The sequence below is a fragment of the Rhagoletis pomonella genome, unplaced genomic scaffold, assembly GCF_013731165.1.
Source record: "Rhagoletis pomonella isolate Grant_MI unplaced genomic scaffold, Rhpom_1.0 Rhpom_scaffold_00013, whole genome shotgun sequence".
In the NCBI taxonomy this organism is placed as follows: Eukaryota; Metazoa; Arthropoda; class Insecta; order Diptera; family Tephritidae; genus Rhagoletis; species Rhagoletis pomonella.
In genome coordinates this window covers 6,287,089-6,306,936 of record NW_023458567.1, presented here as the reverse complement: position 1 = coordinate 6,306,936, position 19,848 = coordinate 6,287,089, and the positions used below count along the sequence as shown (strand labels likewise).

The window sequence follows — 19,848 nt, the reverse complement described above, 5'->3', positions numbered from 1 at the left end:
ATGTATATTCCGATCATTCGACTTGTAGGGACTCAAAGAAATATAAAAAGATAATTTGCTTCACCTACAGCATACAGCTTTTAAAACTTCTCCAATTAAATTATGCTTCAATTGCGGAGTAGGTCTAATAGACATAACTGTCATGCGCCTGAAAGCAGGCAATGTCAAAGCCTACTTAATTTGACGCCCACTTGGGAAAACTATGACGCTTCTTTTATACACATACGACTAAAGGGATGCTTCGAAAATTCATTTCTTTACCACACGCCTTTCAAAAATGCCACTTTGTCGTAAGACAGTTATTGCGTGTCTCCTACTCATTTGTTGTAAAACACTTGGATGCCGGTTGGGTTAGTTTATTTACTAAAAAGATATTAAACTACCCGATGGAAGCTGACACTTGCGAGGGTGAGCATGTGTGTACCACAAAAAAAAAAAAAAACACCGAGAACAGCTCAAACAAACGTAAGCATATTTACAGAAGCATCCCTGCCTGTTTGAATTTGAAAGTGAAAAGACCATAGAATAATCATAGAACTGCATATGAGTGTACAAAGCAGCCACTGAATGCCTGAAGGTAGGCAACAAGGTAGCAAAAACTTTCGATTGCTATACGCATTATTTATCTAGACTTTAGTACACACTCTCACAGACAAAGCCGCACGCGTACAATGCAAAGCACACATAGACAAGAGCTTACGAGGCAACTTACCATGCGGCCACTGTGGGGTGTAGCCAGCACAAATGTATTTGTCTACGAAAGTAGCTTACGCTTGAAAGTATGTTTGCATGCCCGACTGTGAGCCTTCATCTTGTCAATGTTTACGTAGGATCGATGAGCACACACAACTACTACTGTTGCAGGAGCAAACTCACACATATGTATGTATGTCCGTCCGACTATTGACCAACAGCACTGGCAGCACCGGCAACTAACATACATTTTGCCTTCGAGCACAAATGTAGTAGATGACAGTGACAATCGTTAACCGTCGTTGGGCTTGAGCGGCTGCCACGACTGTTGTGGCAGTGTATTTCATGGCTCATAGCTGGCGGATATGGGACAGGAAGTTGTCTACCGCTAGGCGCTAGGGGGCGTTTGCACAGCAGCTGGGTTGCTTGGCTGCATCCAGTGACAGTTGTGGCAGCAGGGGAGCTCCACTACTCACTGGTGTAGCATAGTTTCCGGCAGCTTTCTGGAAGGATGATTGGTTTTGCGTATCCAATATGGAAAGAAGATGGCAGGCGGTTGGTGTACTTTTAGGCGCGTGCTCGTAAATCGATTTTCAAACAAGTTTATTTGCCAACAAAATTGTGTATAAACTCCTGAAAGCAACCAAGCGTAAGTGCCGGTAGAATGGGCTGGCCAACGGGTAGGGAAGTGTGGAAATAATCGAAGCATTGCATCGTAAAAACAGTTACATTTGCGACATATGCTTACCTCTAAAGTACAAAACCTAGGTGAATAGCCGCCGTTACTCTTCAAATACAGATAACATTCAGCCGCATGCACTGAATTTATGTAAGCCTCTGCAAGCATACATTACGGGGGAATTATAGCCTATCTGTAGGAAAAAATGTTTGCCCGAGGTTTCTAGGCAAAACGTAACTGTCGACAGCCGCCGGCAAAAACAAATGCATTAAAAAAATTAGAACAAATATCGATTAAAAGATTTTTCTTTGAAGGAAGTGGTGTGTGGCCCATTCCGCTGCAGACTCTACCGTCCTTTTTTACGGTACCACTCCTCTTGGCTTACTTACATCCATTCCCTCTTTGTCATATGATATTGCTACTTTATTGAATTTTTTCGCCACAAATTGTATTTCCTCCCTTTTCTATATGCAGACATTCACACGTAATTGAATTGTCTGCGGGCGTTTATTATGCATCAGCACCCAAAATTATGCAATTATTTGCTTACATTTATGCGGCTTGCGTGACTCAGCTGGTAAACAATAAGAAAATTACTCGCTTTGCTATAGGTACGAATTGGAAGAAAAACACCCCGAAAAAGCTTCGAGTGTGGTCTAGTACCTAAAGGTATGCTACGCTTATGGAAAAACCAGCTAAGTGAAAAGAATTTTTTTGTCTAAAAGCAAATTTCTGCTTAGCGAAGTCATGTTGAAAGTGAGTTACCCTGAAAATATAGCTTAGCGCTTAAAGGTATGCTAAATTTTTTTTTCAAAGCAACAAGGCTTTAATTCAATAGCAAATTTCCTCCTATCTTTTTCCATTTTATGTTTTACTTATTTTTCTGAAACGCCAAAAAGTATGCAAAATTTTTTGTAATACCTTCAAATTAAATTTAAGAAAGGCCAGCAGCCCAAATAAAGGGAAAATTTAGAAGACGGTTGAAAAGTAAAAATATTCCAGTCAGCTCTCTCTGTAGATTTGAAAACTTTCGTCTAAAATATGGAAAAAATGTATAAACTAATAAATTAAACATTAAACGATTTTGAGAATTTTAAATTTGTATGGCGCCAAAAAGTATGCAAGGTATTTTATTTAAGTTTTTCATTAAAAACTATTTTCTAAGCTTAAAAGTATGCAACGATTTTGGAAAATATAATGCCATCTAAAAAGTGGAGCAAGCATTTACTTATAATTGAATGCAACCCTCAGAATAAATATATTTTGGCAAGAAATTAGCAGCATTGCAGCAAATATGTGCGCTCTAATTTATGGAAATCAGTTGGAACCAATTCACTTGAGAAAATTAAAATTGCTTTCTTCTTAGCCTGATAATACTTATAATTGTACGGATGCAGTTAACCGCCAAAAAGTATGAAATTTTTAATTGCTTTTCAGTTTTATACAAGTTCATTAAAATTGTTCAAAAATCAATTGCAATGTTATAGTCTTCGAAATATGAAACGTTGGGCTACCGCCTGCAAATATGCATGAAAATATGCAACACATGCCTAACCAAATCGATTAATTTCTGTTTAAGCCACAAATTTACTTCGAAGGTATTGTTCTCTTAGAAGCTTAGAATATTAAGAAAACATCGAACATTTCCATTCTTACTGCAAATTTCTTCTTTTCTCCAGCTAATAAAAAGCCAAAGATATTTCCTGAATTTTTGCGGAAATTTACGGAATTTAATACCAAAACCATTGCTTGTACATTTACTTGTGAATGAAGAAAAATTTGCTGAGAAAAAGTGATACATATATGTTCAACCCAAAGCCAAAAATTAGGCGACACTAGCTGCAAAATTAAGTAAAAAAATAAAGGCTAGTTAACAATATTCCTTCGCCCTGGTTAGTTTCGTTACAAAGTATTGAAATTAAAGCTCAATTACACTGGAAAACAACATGCAGCGCAGCCTAAAACTCTACCTTGTTTTTTGATAATTTTTCTGCCAAATTCCTGCACAAATTTGTTAAGGCCGCATGTCATTTGATATCAATTAAAAGTTGCATCAAAGCCTGAGACTTAAGGCCTTTATGTAAGTACTAGACAACTGGCAAGCAAAAGTGGCTACTGCGCCTAAAATTTCGCTGCAAATTACAGATATCAGAGCATGTAGAGATTTTGTTTGAGGCACAAAAGAAATTTTAGTGCTTGCTGATTGGGGAGGGGGAGATAAAATATGTCGAAATTTACTTTCGTTCAAAAAGGTATGCATCGATTTTTTTCTTATGAACATGTTATTGTTTTTTTTTTAGGGCAATAATACGACTCAAATAATATGCGCGCCTAAAATTATGCTACAGATTTTGTTTGGAAGAAAAAATGTATGAAACATATTTCACTTAAAACATTCACGCCAAAGTTAGGAAGCGACCGATTTTTTTTTTTTTGCGCATGAAAATATGCAACTGAAAAACTTTAGTAAGCTAATGCAGGGAACACATAAATACCACTGCAAAATAGATTATTTAGCTTAGAGAATTGCAGGACAATTCTTGCTAAGAATAGAAAGCGCTTGCGTATAATTTTTTTTTTAATATAAATATTTTTAATTTTGCACATTTTTTTATTTTTGAATAGAAAATATAATATATAATGTAATATGTGTCATATTTACTAATTTAATTTAACTTTTAGAAACCAAGTTTATCTTTTTCTTTTTTTTTAATTAATTGTTTTTTCTTAACATGATTTCCTTTAACCGTTTGGTTGTTATTGTTTTAAAAAGAATACTTTTTTAGCTTTCATTTAATTTTTATGAACTTATTTTATTTTTTGCATTTTTAAATATTTTTTTTTTTAAATTTTAGTTAATTTTTTTTTTACTTTTAGATTTTGTTGTGCAAAAAAATATTAATTTTTTAGTTTCATTAGCGTTTTAAAAATTTAATTTATTTATTTATTTTTTTAATTTAATTTTTTATTCTTTAGTAGTTAATTTCATTAATTTTATTATAATGTTAACTTTATTTTTTAGATTTTATTGTCTTAAAAATAAAAATACATTTTTGCACTTTTTTTAATTTTTAGGATCTGATAAAATTTTTTTAATTGTTTTTTTTTTGTTTGTCTCCTTTATTATTGTTTTATCATTTATTTGCTAAAGGGCAAACAGCATAACGCTAAGACCTCCTCATTAGCAGATCTGTCAAATAGTTTTTCAAAAGACTTTAAAGATGTTTTAAGATAGTTGCCAGAATTGACAATTGTCTTACGAAAGACTTTTGTCTTTCAATAAACTGTGGTGAGTTGAATTGCCCTGTTAGTTTTCAGACTAACAAATGTGCCCAAAAGTATGCATCAAATTATTTAACTAAAAATTTAGTTTTTCCAGACCATGAAAACCACGCTCTATCCTAAATAAACTCGTTTAATAAAAAAAAAAGTTTTTTTCATCATATGGCGAGAAAAATTTTAAGCGCACCCAAGTATGCAGCCGATAAAGTATAGCAACTTAATTCGCTAATTTTTATCGTCACACATCTCCCAAAGAACAGCAGGCGTGCCTAGCAACATTGAACATACTGGCAGCTTTGGCTGTTTACGAATTGCATCTGTTACTTTTCCATGTTGCATACTTCCAGGCCGCACTGCTTTTCGTTTAGAGAAATTCGCCAATGAAAATTTAGCGCAGCGATTGTCAGAACTCAACTGATGATCTCTCTCTGATGATCAACACTTTGCAAAGCCAATACAAATAACCAGTGCATGTTTTCTCTACATTCAATAAATAAAGTTATTTCGCCTGAAATTATGCTTGCAACCGCCGTGAAAACAAAATATGCACCTAAAGGTATGCTTTCTTCTACTTAACTTCTTTAAGTTTCCTTTAGTGAGGCAATGCAACCAACATTGTCTGAAACAAGATATGCCGCCCAATCTAATGCGATTTAAGGTCGACAATATTTTAGTTCTTCTCCATCTTATCGACCTAACCACTCGCTGCTCTCCCAATTAACCTTATTTGCTAGCAATCAATTAGTAAAATTAGTCAGGTGTCTGCTGTCACCAATTCGCTTGCCTTGCAGCTCTATACCAAATGCGTTTTGTGACACACACGCACATACATACATACATACCTACTCCTACAAATAACTGACTGTGTAAGATGAGCAATCAACAGTGCAATAGCACCTAAATTTATGCAACACTTTATTTACTTTATAAATACATACGTCAGCGGGGTCACTGCGAGCAGCAAAGCAATAAATTTAGTTAGCTATAGTAGCTTGGCTAGCTAGCTAAGCTACTTGCTGAGCACCTACACATACCTACTGACCAGCATATAATCCTACGGTGTGGAGCGCCCTAAAGCTGACTTTATTGCGGACAAGTGCTGACCTGTTGACACATCGCTTCACGGCACATGCGGCGTGGCATGGAAGGCAACACTACACTCGATAGCTGCTGGCTGCTGGTAATATTTGTACAACACTGCTTCCATTAAGCTTGGCTATGGGGCAGCTTAGTATTTTCATGCACCTGAATGTATGCATTCATTTTGTTTGGTCACTTAATTAAATTAAGCTATCATATTAGTGTCATCGATGTGCGACGAAAGATACGTGGCATGCAACAGGCGCACTGGGGCATGGTGGGGAGCTGGCGTTAGCTTCAAGCAGATACGTATATTTAGACAAACAACGGGCTGTGTTGGCCTTAAAGTATGCAACAGTTAGGTCCTATTGCAATTTATAGCTGCATAGCTGTGGTTGAAGTGGGAGTGGGTGGTAGTGGTGTGCGGCTGGGTGAGTGAGATTAAATTTAGGTCAAATTCTGTTTAAGCCAAACAATGCACTTACACATACATACATACATGCATGCATAGGAATAATTAGTATTTGATCCACACAAACGCACACATACTCCCTCACATATGCATTTAATAACTTTTCGGTTTGTGTGTGTGTGTATGTTGTTGTCCCTTTTATTATTTGTAAATTTCCCTAATTTATTACTACAATTTTAATAACAATGTACATATTAATTAGCATCGTTTAAATGTATGTAAGCTTATTTGGAGTTTGTATTATTACTATTAATTACAACAACACGGCTACAATAATTTTGAGTGCTCTTGTTACATGTGCTATACATTTGTCGATTCATTATCATACGGCAATCAATTACTTGTAGCCACATTTAGCGCCTGAAAGTATGCACTTGATAATTATGAAATGTGCACGTACTTGCATGTCACAGAAGCATGAGCGATGTAATGCATTGCGCTGTTGAAAGAGTTTAATTAATAAGGGCGCGGTTGATTGAAGGGATAAAAGTAATAGCGCCTAAATATATGCAACGTTTGCGTAGGGGAAGCGAAAAATGCGTTTTGTTTTAAATTTGGAAAAAATTATTTATCAGTTGTTTTTATAATACTTCGTTCTAACATTGCTTTAACATTTAATACTGTGCGCCTAAAGGTATGCAAAGTTTAAAAAAAAAGTTGCATGCGCACATGAATAAGCAGTTGTAACGTCTGTTCTGAAGAGTGATCAAAAGCTCTTAAGGAACAATAAATCGATTGATTTAGTGGCTATAAATAAAGCGCCAGGAAATCAGGAAACCGTACAAGAAATCTTCAAATAGTAACGAATTTTTTGAAATTTTTTGCCTACTTATAGGGGTTTGGACCTTCAGCTAACACTTGAGCTGCTGAAAGAGGAAAAATACACCAAAGTCATGAATAAATTGAAACCTTTAACAGAAATCTGGAAAATTTGGGAAATAAAAATTTATAAAGAATAAAAAAATGCTTCTGCGCCTAAAAGTATACGCTAAAATACAGGGAAAGTTATATTAGGCATATATAAGGAAAATTTTTAAAATTTTCGCTTATAAAAAAATTTCAGAATCTCGTTTTAATATCAAAAAATATTCCTTAATAATTTTCCAAACATTGTTGCATACTTTTAGCTGCATATGTTGGTTAAATGTATTACATTTCATTATTTTTATAATGCATTTGTTATTCCACGCTGCCAGCATGCAAGTACGCTTACGCTTATTAATTTTACATTTAAATAATAGCTACATATTATTTCAACGCCTATAAGTAGGCTACAATATTATTCATACTTTCATTCATTCACCGCATAGTACAATTAATTAAAAGGCAATTGTTGCGGTTGTGTATTCATGCACAATCTGTTTAACAATACTGCGCTGGTTATTGGAAATTTATTATATTAAATTACATTTTCAGGAAATTCAATATTCGCAAAAAAATTCTGAGCAAAACATGAAAAATAACAATTTGCCATATTTTGTTAATTTTAATAGGGAAAAATTAAATATAAAGAATTTTTGTTATTATATTTATAATAAAAGCGCCTATGGTTGTGTATAGTTTTTATTATTTAAATTTTTTTTAAGGTCCTACACTTATGCACTCGTCACTGTTATCCTCAGAATTCTAGTTTGTTGTTTTCGTTGTACTTTGTTTCGCCTATAAGTGTGCCTCGTTTTTTTATTCCATACATCCCTTTCATCCCATAGACTCCCTCAGCCATCATTTACGCCATTGATTGCTCGCTTATCTGCCTGTCACTCCTTTCACCAAGCTCTTATCTTCGCTGACAGCTCGGTGAATTAAGAAAAATGGCATTTGTAAATATTTAAAGCAGGCCAACTATCACTCATGTCGCTTTTACGGCTTGTCAATAGAATTCGATTTTTACACTTACATATTTTTTTTGTTCTATTTTAATTCGCTTCTCATTTGTGGTTTACAATGCTACAGACGCGCTTATCGACTCACTCACGCTTTCACCTGATCACCGCCGTCCGCCGGTTCGTTTTTTTTTTTGTGTGCCTATCATCAATTTCATTTAACTTTGCCCAAGTAAATAAATATTGAATTTAAATAAACAAATGAAATCGAGCGCAGCAAACACAAGGCTATGTTTCCTTTTATTGTGATTGTTTTTTTTTTTTTTGTTTTTGCGGTGAATGAGTGACAGTACTGCAATAGCCTATAGCTGTGGCTGTTGTTGTTGTTGGTTCGTTGTGGCAACTATTGTGCTTTTCATATAAATTGCATTAATTTGTAAATATTGTCAGGTAAATGTTGATTGTGTTTGTATTGTGCTTTTTTTAAAGACAATTTTTCATGCTTTACATAAAATTTTTTCTGTGAAATTTTAAAATATTTTTATATGTAATTTTGAGAATAGTAAATTTTGTTGCTTCAACTTTTGCAAACAAAGCCTTTTTATAGCTGCAGAGTCATGTAAATAACATTAAACATCAAATTAAATTAAAAGCAAAACCAAAAAAAAAATATTAAAGAATTATATATTTTTTTCTTTGGTTTTCATTCAATAATTTTTTAAGCACAGAATTGATAAAGTTAATGTTTTTGTGCAACTAAATAATTATTTTTTTTTAATTCCAAACAATTGCTTCATTGTCCATTGGCTTTATGAGCAGCTGTTTGCTGAATAAATATGTACCTGCTTATCTTTCCATGTAAATTAGTTTTTTATGTTAATTTTTAAAACCAGTTTAAAAAATTCCAAGCAACAAAACTTTTTATAACAAACGGAAATTTCACACACAAAAAAAAATATTCTACCAATACAAGTACTACAAACGAACAATTTTTAAGCTTGTTATAATTTGCTAGTACCATTTGCTTAAATAAATAATACAATTCAGAATAAACAAATTTGCCAGCATTTATTGCAGTTCATTTGAATAAAAAAGTGGGATGCATGAAAAAAAGAAAATAATAAACCAGCGGTGAGTGAAATTAATTAACTATTTCTTCTTCCTTCCTGAGTAAGAAAAGCTGCTTAACGAAAAGTTAATAAGCGCTTAAATGCTAAAGCGAAGAAAATATTGCCTAATTTTAAGCGCATGACATCAATTGCAAAGTACAAAGCACCATAAAAAAATATATAAAAATTTGCAAACAAAAAAACTGATTTTTTCGTAACCAGTAATGCAACAAGTATTAGTTTGTGAAAAAGTACAGCATACTTTTAGGCGAAAACCAAGTCTCCTTTATTCATCATAAAAATATAAATAATATTTTCTATCGCTTAGACTTTGTTGCTTCTTCATTCATTAAAATAAATAATGTCTTTATTTTAAATAATTTTAAACGCAAAAACCTAAAAGAAATCGTCAGAATTCAAAGCTTAGGTCTTAAAACTTGTGCCTGCTTTTTGGCGCATAACTTTAAACCAAAAAATATGTCATTACTAGATAAAAAATAGCCATAGGCGAAAATTTGATATATTTTAGAAATAAGTTTAAGCCCATTTAAAAAATGTAGCCTAGTTTTAGGCACTAATTGTGGCAGAAAAACTTTATTTTGAAAATAACACAGAATTTTGAGGTCTAGAAAAGACAAGGGTAATAAATGGCTAGAAATTGCAGAAAGCGGAAGAAAGCCTTGAATTATTTTGCCTACTTGTAGGCGCTGCTGACGAAAAGCAACTGCAAAACGAAGCATACTGCACGCACTTTTAAAAGTATGTCTTTTAAGTCAAACAAATTTCGACCACCATATACATATATATTATATATATATATATATATGTAAACAAATAAATACAAGTTCCCGAAAATAAATATGGTATGCTTTTGAGCGCAATACTTAATTTTTAAAAATTTTGTCGACAGTTTTATCTCCAAACGCATTAAAAAATAATATATGTAAAAGAGTTGATTGAGGAGCTAGAAAATCTCTTACAATACTTTGCCTACTTTTAGGCGTAGCCTCAAAATTTTCAGAAAGCAGCTAAAGTTTTAAAATAAGTGGTTAAAGGATGCTAATGAATTTTCTAGGTAGGTGGTAATAATTTTTTTTTTAAGCGAACATACTTTTTAGGTGCAGTAGCTCTACCAAATTTTTTCATTTCAAATAATATTAATCGTTAAACCATAAAGGGTTTATGAAACTATAAAAAATAGTTTGCAATTCATCGCAAAGCAGTAATGCCAGTTGACTATCCCAATAACAGAAACAAGCAATTCTGATCGGAGCTTTTAGGCGCTTTCGCGAATCGACTACAAAATTGCCAAATTTTCAGTGAAGCAGCTTTTTAGGCGCTTAGTTCTGATAAAATAAATACTTTTGGGAAAATATGTCAAAAAAGTTTCAACTTGTCACACAAAATAGTACTCAAACAAAAATAGTACCGAAAAAGTGCATTTAGTTACATGCGCGCTGAAACTTTAGCATGCTTTTAGGCGCCAGTCATTAGAGTATAGAACTCAAAAACTGGCATTTTGTAAAATCAACCTTTGAAAAGTTACTAGTTGGCACAAAAAGTTACGCTCTAGGTTTAGCGGATCTTTCTTAAAACATGTGTTAAAAATTTAATATAATTGTAGGCGTTGGTGCGCGAGTAGCTACAAAAAAGGTGTCTTGTGACAAATGGTTTTCGAAAAAGTATTCGGACCTTGCTCTAAGTGTTGTTTTATTACGAAAACAAGATAACATCCACAATATTCTCTTGAAAATATGGTATAATTTTAGGCGCTTAATCGAAAACTTAATTTTTTAGCATTTATTTTTAAATAGATAGCGGATAAGTGGCACTATAGTGTCACTTAAAAAAAAAACTTGTATTTTTTTAAAAAAATGCACAGAAACTGTAGTGTAATTTTAGGCTCAAAATGTCTTTAGCTGCAGTTTTAAAAAGTTAACGTAGCAATTGTTTGCTTGTTTTAATGAACTGCGTGTTTTAAGTCTTCCAAACGTTTAAAAGCTCAACATTTTCAAAGCTTTTAGTCGCTTTTCTCTGAACTATGCCAAAGGGTAATGAAAAATTTCGCTTTCCAAATCTAAGCAAAAGTCTTTTAGTAGAACTGATAATTAAATTTATATTAAAATTACCAAAATTTGCCACCTACTTTCAGGCGCAAAGCAACTCACAAAGCACATCTCTTAAGTATCTTTGTCACTAATCACCTCAAAATCACTTCAAATTGCATTACCAATACTCACCGCAAAACTTACACCTCAAATTGCATTGCCTACTTTTCGGCACAACTCGTACGCAATCGTTCACAATGCATGCCCGTCAAGCATTTGCATTGCATTTCCCTGAGCGTGCTAACTGCATTAAATCACATCAGCGCCTACGATAACCCCAGCCGACGAGCACGAACAAACAGCAAATTGCTATAGCCTACCAACAGGCGCATTAACAACCAATCGCAGCAATCAACACAACACAATTTTGGCCACAATTATGCATGCAATTCAGGGCTACTTGTGGTCACACAAACAAACAAGCAACTGCCGGCCGAGGCATTAATTGCTTAGCCGCCCACCATCGACAAGCGTAGAGTACTTGGCGTACTTTTAGGTGTGCGGGCGGGCGCGCATACACAAATCACACAAATTAATTGCGCTATTTACTCGGAAAAGAAGCATGTCGGACTGTGTGGGGGCGTGGGGGTGGAAGAGTATCGATAAATGTAAATTAGTAGCCAGCTCGTAGAGACGTGCTGGGATTTAGTTGCAAAATTTGCTGTAATTTTTTTTTGCCTTTTTTTTTGCAACAGCGTACAATTCTCGCTTATCGCTCTCTCTCTCTCTCTCTCGAACAGCAATCAGCAACAAAGCTATTGTCGTTGCGTACAAATTAGTCGACGCTTAATCCCTATGCAACAATGCACGCAACGCAATTTGACGCATTTGAAGCTCGCTTGGATGTGTGAAATTCCCAAGCATGCATACAGGCGTAGGACAATTCTTTTTCCGGTTTATGCTTTTGCTCTGATACTTATGTTCGCATGTTGGTTTGTGTGCGTGGCGTAACTTGTGATAAGCTCGCTTGTTGCTTTCTCTGCTCGTTGCCCCCAGAGTATGACACGTTTGAGCATTGTACACGCATACACGCGTGCTTGCTATTTAGTAGTGAGTTGTTTTAACGGTAGCTTACTTGAGCTATGTGTGTGTTTTTGGAGAGGAGATTGAGTGGGTTTCTTAGTATTCGTGCGGGATTTTACATGGACTGGCTGGTTTTCTATTTACTGTTTATTAACTGCCTGTCTGTTGAAGTTTTCGCTTGAACAGTTTCTATGATTTTGCGAGTGGCCCATGAGCTTCAAACTTACTTACTTCGTACTCGAAGAGAGCGACGTTAATTGTTCATTTGACGTCTGTGACATCACACCAACGGTGCAGCTCTGCTCGATATGATGTTGGACCTTTAATAGGTAGGAATCTCACACAGTCTATTACTAGATAGGAAGATAGCAATCACCAACGATCTTGTCCAGTAAATAAAACTAAGCTAGATCAAATTTTGATAGCTAAGCCCCAAACCGAAGCTTTGAAGAGATATTAATGTCCTTATCATCCCTGGAAGCAATCTACTAGAGGCAGACATATATTCCTCAGCAGCTCATATATTCCTCAGCAGCTCACGAAATTAGATCTTACATCTAACGCGGGACTAAGAAAGATGGAAAATATTATTCAAAGTCCCTTAGTACAGGGTAATACTTTCAAGACTGTCATTAATTGTGTGCTCTCCACCAAACTGGATCGAGGGAATTTCTAAGGTAGAGCATACCAAAAAAGCCGATGAGCTTCTTCTACAATCCACATGAGATTACAAAAAAATATTGCAGCGCGAATGCTTGTTGTGCTGTTGGTATAGCCAAGAGCCTACGCCTGTCGACTGAATCAAAACTTCTTGCGTTAAATCAGAAGTGTCACTCTGATAACCACGAGTGCCCAACTCAGCTGAAGTTCCCTTAGAACTGGGCAAGCGGATCTAGTGGCTCGTCGCGGATGTAGACAATTGGCGAGTTACTAAGAAACATGTTTTGGCGATATATCAGAAATGTTACTTAGTAGCCACCCTAAATATCCCTATGATTGCCCGGTGAGGAAGAAGCTGAGATAGGCAACCCTTCGGAAACTAAACTAGGCGTCGAATCTGGGCTGAGGCAACTACCTGAAGGATGATCACGAACGATCAAGCGACTTTCGCATTCTCCTGAGCCATCAGACCTCTGTATTGCTCACACTTAGCTGCTTTATTTAGCTTCTTGCTTCTTCTGCCACTAATTTCCTTCTGCACCCTTCCAACTTCATTTTCTCATTTAAATAATTTTCCCATTCCCTGTCTGCTACTAACCTCAATAACAGTTTTTTTTTTGTTACTGCTATCCCTCGCACTGATTCACTCATCCCTCCCCAACGCTTACACTGACTGTTGCTTCGCATTAGTAACACATTTCCATGCGACGTGCTGCAGACGACTCATTGACAAACCAAACAATTGTACAACATTCAGTGGCATTGCAAAGCTAACTGAGAAGATCTGTATCTGCATACATACAGATGTATGTAAGTATGTACATAGATATGTGCAATTTTGTATAGTCTATGCTCATATGTATTGTGGGAGTGCGACTAAATGGCAATGTAAATGCAAATGGTCACACGCACGAATTGGCATTACACTACAACTTGCAACACACGTACAATACATCAAGCTCTCGCATACATGCATACAAATTTGCGCATTTAGTTGCCAGCAACCGAAGCACTTACATATGTACACACATACAGTCAGCGTCAAAAATATGAATACCCTGACGTTTTGAAAATTTTCTTCTTTTATATTTTCCATACCAATTTTTTTTTTTAGTTTGTTATAAAAATATAATTTATTCTATAGCAAAAACCAGCAGAATCGATTCTTTCAATTTCATATAGAACTCGGGGAGAATTCAAGAAATACCAAAAAATTTCCATCAAAATTTTCAACTTGTCAATTCGATTTCTTAGAAAAATTTTGAGTACGCAGTTATGGCGCAACTTTCAAGTCTCTAGAAATTACCGTTGATTTTTGAGAATTTTTTTTGTCAAGGCTGTTTCGCATTTTCTTACATATAACACATGAACAAAATCTATTTTTATCAACGGTATTTTTCATAGACTTGAAGCGTGCACCTTGTTATACTAAAATTTAATGGGCTACAAAACTGAAAATTAAATGGAATTGAAAAGTAGAAAATTTTGATGACAATTTTTTGGTAGTTCTTGAATTTTCCCGAGTTGTATATGAAATTGAAAAAATTTTTCTGCTGGTTTCTGCTATTGAACTAACTATATTATTATAAAAAAATTAAAAAAATTTGGTATGGAAAATATAAATAAAGAAACGTCTGCGTATTCATATTTTTGACGCTGACTGTATATACTGCTTATGTAGGATTCCAGACGCACTAATCGTGCTTGGTTGCTCTTCATTACTGTGTGTATAAACCACATAATTGTTGAATGCTATGTGTGTAGATTGTGTGGTATATATACATACATATATATGTGTAATTTGTTTGAAATTTTGCTTGAATAAGATATTGTAGTTTTGATAATGACAATGCTATACAACGAAGGCGTGCAGATGGAAGTGATCTGCATCATTATGAGGTGGTGTCGAATATGGAGAAAGTTCTTATGAGAAAGTTCTTTAAATCGGCTTTGCTTACAAGCAGGGATATACTTTTTTGAGTTTATATTCATATGTACGTGTATTTCAATCCTGACCCAGGGTTCCAAATATTATTCTAAATGCATAAATATTTAGCTGAAATTTAGAAGAAATTCAAAATTGCTTCGTTTAAAAAATTTTTTTTTTAAACATGAGAAATTATATATTTTCACAAAAATATTAAAAACCTCTTTAACTTATTTTCAACAAATTCGGTAAGTTTTTTTTAACAAACTTTAAAAAAACTATGGACTTTTTTTCTAAAAAAAAATATTTAAAAAATTGCTTTAAAATCCTTGTAGCCAGTTTTACTTGGATTTTTCGAAAGCAAATTGGAAAAATTGTGTCTTGGTATACTTAAAAATTGTTTTTCTAATAATTATTAGTGGATTAATATTTTAAAAGATTTAAGACAAATTATCTGAAGTTTTTTGTTTTTTACTAAATTTCCAAAATATATTTTACCGATTTCCCGTCTAACGACTTACTCTTTTTCAGATATAAAAAAAATTCTTCACAATTTTTTGCTTTCTAAAAAACTAACTAAGATGCTAGTTTTTTTTAGGTGTTTTTTACTTTTAACAGAATATTCGAAAAATTGACTTGAAATATCTTTACAGAATTTAATATTTTCTTTGGAGTAATAATTCTGGAATAAAAAATTTTTTTGAAAAGATAAGATATTTCTCTTTAAAGATTTTCAAAAAATTCTTTGAAATTTTTGCTTTTGAAAAATTACTGGAATACAAATTTTAATTTTTTTAATTCAAATAGTGGTGTTTTTAAGATATTAAAAAAAGAAATCTTCGAAATTTTTCGCTTTCTAAAAAACTAATAAAAATGCTCGTTCTTTTTAAGTGCTTTTTGCTTTTAACAAAATACTCAAAAAAATTGTTTGAAATGTTTTTACAGCATTTGGTTTTATCTTAGGATTATTATTTCTGAAATTAAAAATATTTTTTAAAAGATAAGAAAATTCTCATTAAAGTTAGTCAAAAGATTCTTTGAAATTGTTGCTTTTAAAAGAATAAAAAAAGCTATTAATTTATTTAATTTTGCGTACCAGAATAAAAAAAAAATATACAAGTTTTTTTAATTGTGAAATTTAAAACTATAATGAAAATCACGAGTTTTGATATGACAGAGAAAATGTCGTAACACGTGAACTTAACTTGGATATGTCGATTACGAATCTGTATTCAGTTTTTCTAGATCAGGCCATTTTTCCAAGATATTCTCCTTTTTATGAAAAAAGTCACATTTTAACAAGAAAAAAAAACTAAAAAATTTATAAATTTTTTGTATATTATTTTCCTTTGCATTCAAGTCCGTTCTTTTACAAAGAGATCAAGCTGCTAACGAAAAAAAAATCTATGAATAAATAAAATAGTTGTGAATGATCAACTGAAAATGTGTAACGATTTTTTTGGATAAAATTCCATAGGAAAGAGTGTTACTCATACGCCATGTACTTGGCCATACTCGTACCTACTCGTACATGGCGTATGAGTAACATTTTCCATATTAAAATTTGAATTTTTTTCATTCGCAATGCAAACATAAAATGGCCTGATCTAGAAAGACGGTATACAGATCCAGAGTCTCTGACCAAAAATGAAGTTTATGTCTCTCGTCGGTTTTTTGTGCCAAGTTAGCGTTCCTACAGTTTTATTATTGGAATATTTCAAAAATTCAAAAAAAAATATATAATTTCTGAAAGATACTTGCATTTTATGTGTTAGTTTGCTTTTAACACAATTTTCAAAGCATTCTTTGCAATTTTTTTACAGCATGATATATTTTCTTTGGATTCATCCACTAGGCATTAAATGGCAAAACTTTTAAGGACAAAAATTGAGCATTAAAAAATAATCGTGTCAGTACGTTCAAAAAATAGTCATTAAGTGCATTTCCAAATGGCATTTTTTAAATGGCACCAATTTTTTTTCATTTCAATGCCCTAGTAAGAATTCGGTATTAGCTTATTCCATAATTTTAAAAACTTTAAGTTTTTAGCCTTCAATTTCCTTTCTTTCTTTCTGCACTTATGGATTGAGCATGCGAAAAAGTTTTTAAGTTATCTATAATTTAAAATCTTGATAGTTCAATGTTCCTATAAATTTGATTCCAATTTATTTATGCACATTAAAGCACTTAAAATCCACAATACAAATATAGGTTTAAGGGAACTATCACGAATTAGACTAAATAAGCCTATATTTTTAGTTTGACGGCATAGACATTAGAAAAAATCACTTCAAATTAAATGACTTCTTTATGCACCCTCTTAAAGTACCTTAGATAATTTCTGTGTACTTGCGCTTTTTTATACAACTATTTACTAAAAGAAAAAAATATTGTATCTGCTTCTTAATAACATAAAAACTCTTCTTGGCTTAGCCTTTCAGTTCTTCAAGTCAATGCTTAAGCATATAAAATTGATGTTCGCACTTAGCGGAACAATGGAAGTTGGATAATGTCCAACACAAGCCTGGAAGATAATATCTCACATTTAATCCATAAATCATTTTTTCAGTGAAAATGATTCACGGAACACGGAAGGGTCTTCCTGATTGCCCAGTTAATAACCAAAATCTAATCACATGCGGTAACCGGTTTTTTTCTGTTTTTTTTTTTCAAACCACTCGCCACCAATATTTTCCAAAAACAAGTAGTGTACATATTTTGAATTTGTTTAATGCTTCAGCGTATTATGTACATATTTTGATGGAAGGCTTCGAAATGATCGGGGGTATCAGAGACAAAGATCTCTTCAACTTATTTTCATATCCAAAAGTCGAAGCGATCTCGAAATTTAAGAGGTATTAAATGCGCAACGCCCAACAATTTATCAAAAAGTTAAGTAGAACGCGTCCAAAGTGCCACTCTTGTTTTAATCTTCGGAGCATTAGGCTCCGCTATCAGTAATATGTACATATAAGCACTTGGTTCACCTTCAACTCACATAAAGCGCTGCAGCCTCGCTAGATCTACGGTGCTAACCCCTATCTAGTCACTCGAACCTTATTATTTTCATGAAATTAAGCGCTTAGTAGGGTGTCATATTCCACTTTCTGGATGGAGATGATAGTCGCTCGCGAAGGTGTTTAAACCTAAGTCGAGTTATAGGTAGGTAATTACAATCACAATCCTCCTGTAGCCCAAAAAACCTGCAGTTCGTTTCCTCAGAGAGTCAGATTTTGTGTAGATGGTACCTTAATCCCTCTCTGCTAAGAGAGGTGCTGCGTTGGGCAACACATTTCGCTAGGGATGCCAGCCATTTCATGATCATCGAAGCCCTCATGGCCCGGAATCCACCACAGGGCTACACTGTTGTTGTTTCCTAGTTTTATCAGTATCTTTTTGCAACTGTCTGCTACTTTTGACACCGTTTTATGAAAGTCAAGTGCCTGGCTAACCGACATGATGTTAATTGTTGCCCCATTAGTCCTTCTGTGATGACATTCGTGAACACAGACTTCAATTGCGAAAGCATTCGCCTGAAAAATGGTTAGGTATACGCCCAACGGGACACTTTTTTGAACTGTAGGTCCATACACGCCCAGTGTTCTCATCCTCAAGATTGGAACCATCAGTGTACCAAACTTGAGTTACGCCGCTGAACAGGACGATAATCGCTTTAAAGGTATCCCTTTCAGGTATTATTACCTTTTAGGGCTTTATAAAGGTCAGCTTCGTAGCATTAAGTCAGTGAGTTTTACTGCGGAATCATTTTAGATGTTTTTCTTTTTTTTATGTAATTCGAAAAGCTAAGCCAGGATGGGTTTTTTTGAATTTTTTTCCTTAATTTTCTTAATTGCTATTTAAAACTGAATGAACTTAAACTAAATTTCTTAAACCTAAGCTACTTTTTCTTATTATAATTTCACTAAGTGAGTGACAATACTGTTATTGTTGAAAAATGGTTTACTTACATTTTACTGGCTTTTGTTCTTTCTGTTGGCTGCTGATTCTAATAGTTTTTGTGATTCTCCACACTTTTAAAGCTTAACTTGCAATTTTTCACTACAATGACTGGCGTGTAGCGCTGACCTAGTGTGCGGGAGAATTAAAATATTCCAAACAACACTCTAGGTTGTACAGATTTGTTGTTGGTTTTGCGTAAATTGCTATGGGGTTTCCTTACGTTTGTTTGCTATTGTGCTTGAAAATTGTTTTTAGTTTTATTTCTTTTGCTTTTTGTTGATTTTTTGAAGTTTAATTTTTTTTTTAATTTTCTAATTCTAATTTTTCGTTGGAGCTAAGTCCTTTTTTGGTTTATATTAGCTGACTGAATATTTTGTCGCGTAAAACATAAATCTTCTGCAGGTTTGTTTCATTATCTATAAGTTTGCTAGATTTTTTTGTTTCTGGTTGGTACTGTTTTTTTACTAACATTTGTTTTACTTATCGAACTTTAACACTAATCAGCGGTGAGAACTTTAAGGGCTGTAATGGCTGATTTATTTTTTTATTTCAGCTTTAATGGCTTTTTGCGGCAATAGAACAAAAATTCCATTTTTTTGGGTTTGTTTTAAACAAATGTTTCTTTTAAAAAATATTATTCCAAAATTAAGAAATATTAATTTTAAATTTTTTTTTAGCAGCTTTTTATTATTAATCTTCAGTAGGGTGTATGTTTCATTTTAAATGTTTTGAATTAATTTTTCATTTTATTTTAATTTAACCTTTGTACTTGCGTTAGTCCTTACAATATTAGTGTTCTTTACAAAAACTTTAATTATATAGCATACATTTTTTTTTTATAACACAATTTTTGTTTTTTTTTTTTACTTATTATTATTAACATATGCTGGTAGCGCGCTGTGTTCAAAATATTTGTATTTAATTTTTAGTTAACGCAACAGTTTAATTAATTTTTGGCAAGTGATTTTCAGTACTTTTTCGTTTACTTTTATCTTTTGTACAACTTTTAAGTACATATATGTATTTCCTAGT

At 33.4% G+C, this 19,848-nt stretch overlaps 1 protein-coding gene across 1 annotated transcript in view; it reads right to left on the bottom strand.

Annotated features, from left to right (window-relative positions):
* Positions 1 to 19,397, bottom strand: part of LOC118748671 — a 361,645-nt gene extending 342,248 nt beyond the window's left edge. The window contains exon 1 of the mRNA XM_036483268.1: positions 18,825 to 19,397. The gene's annotated coding sequence lies outside the window, so the exon portion shown is untranslated. The remainder of the gene's footprint in view (positions 1 to 18,824) is intronic.
* Between the last annotated feature and the right edge of the window lie 451 nt (positions 19,398 to 19,848).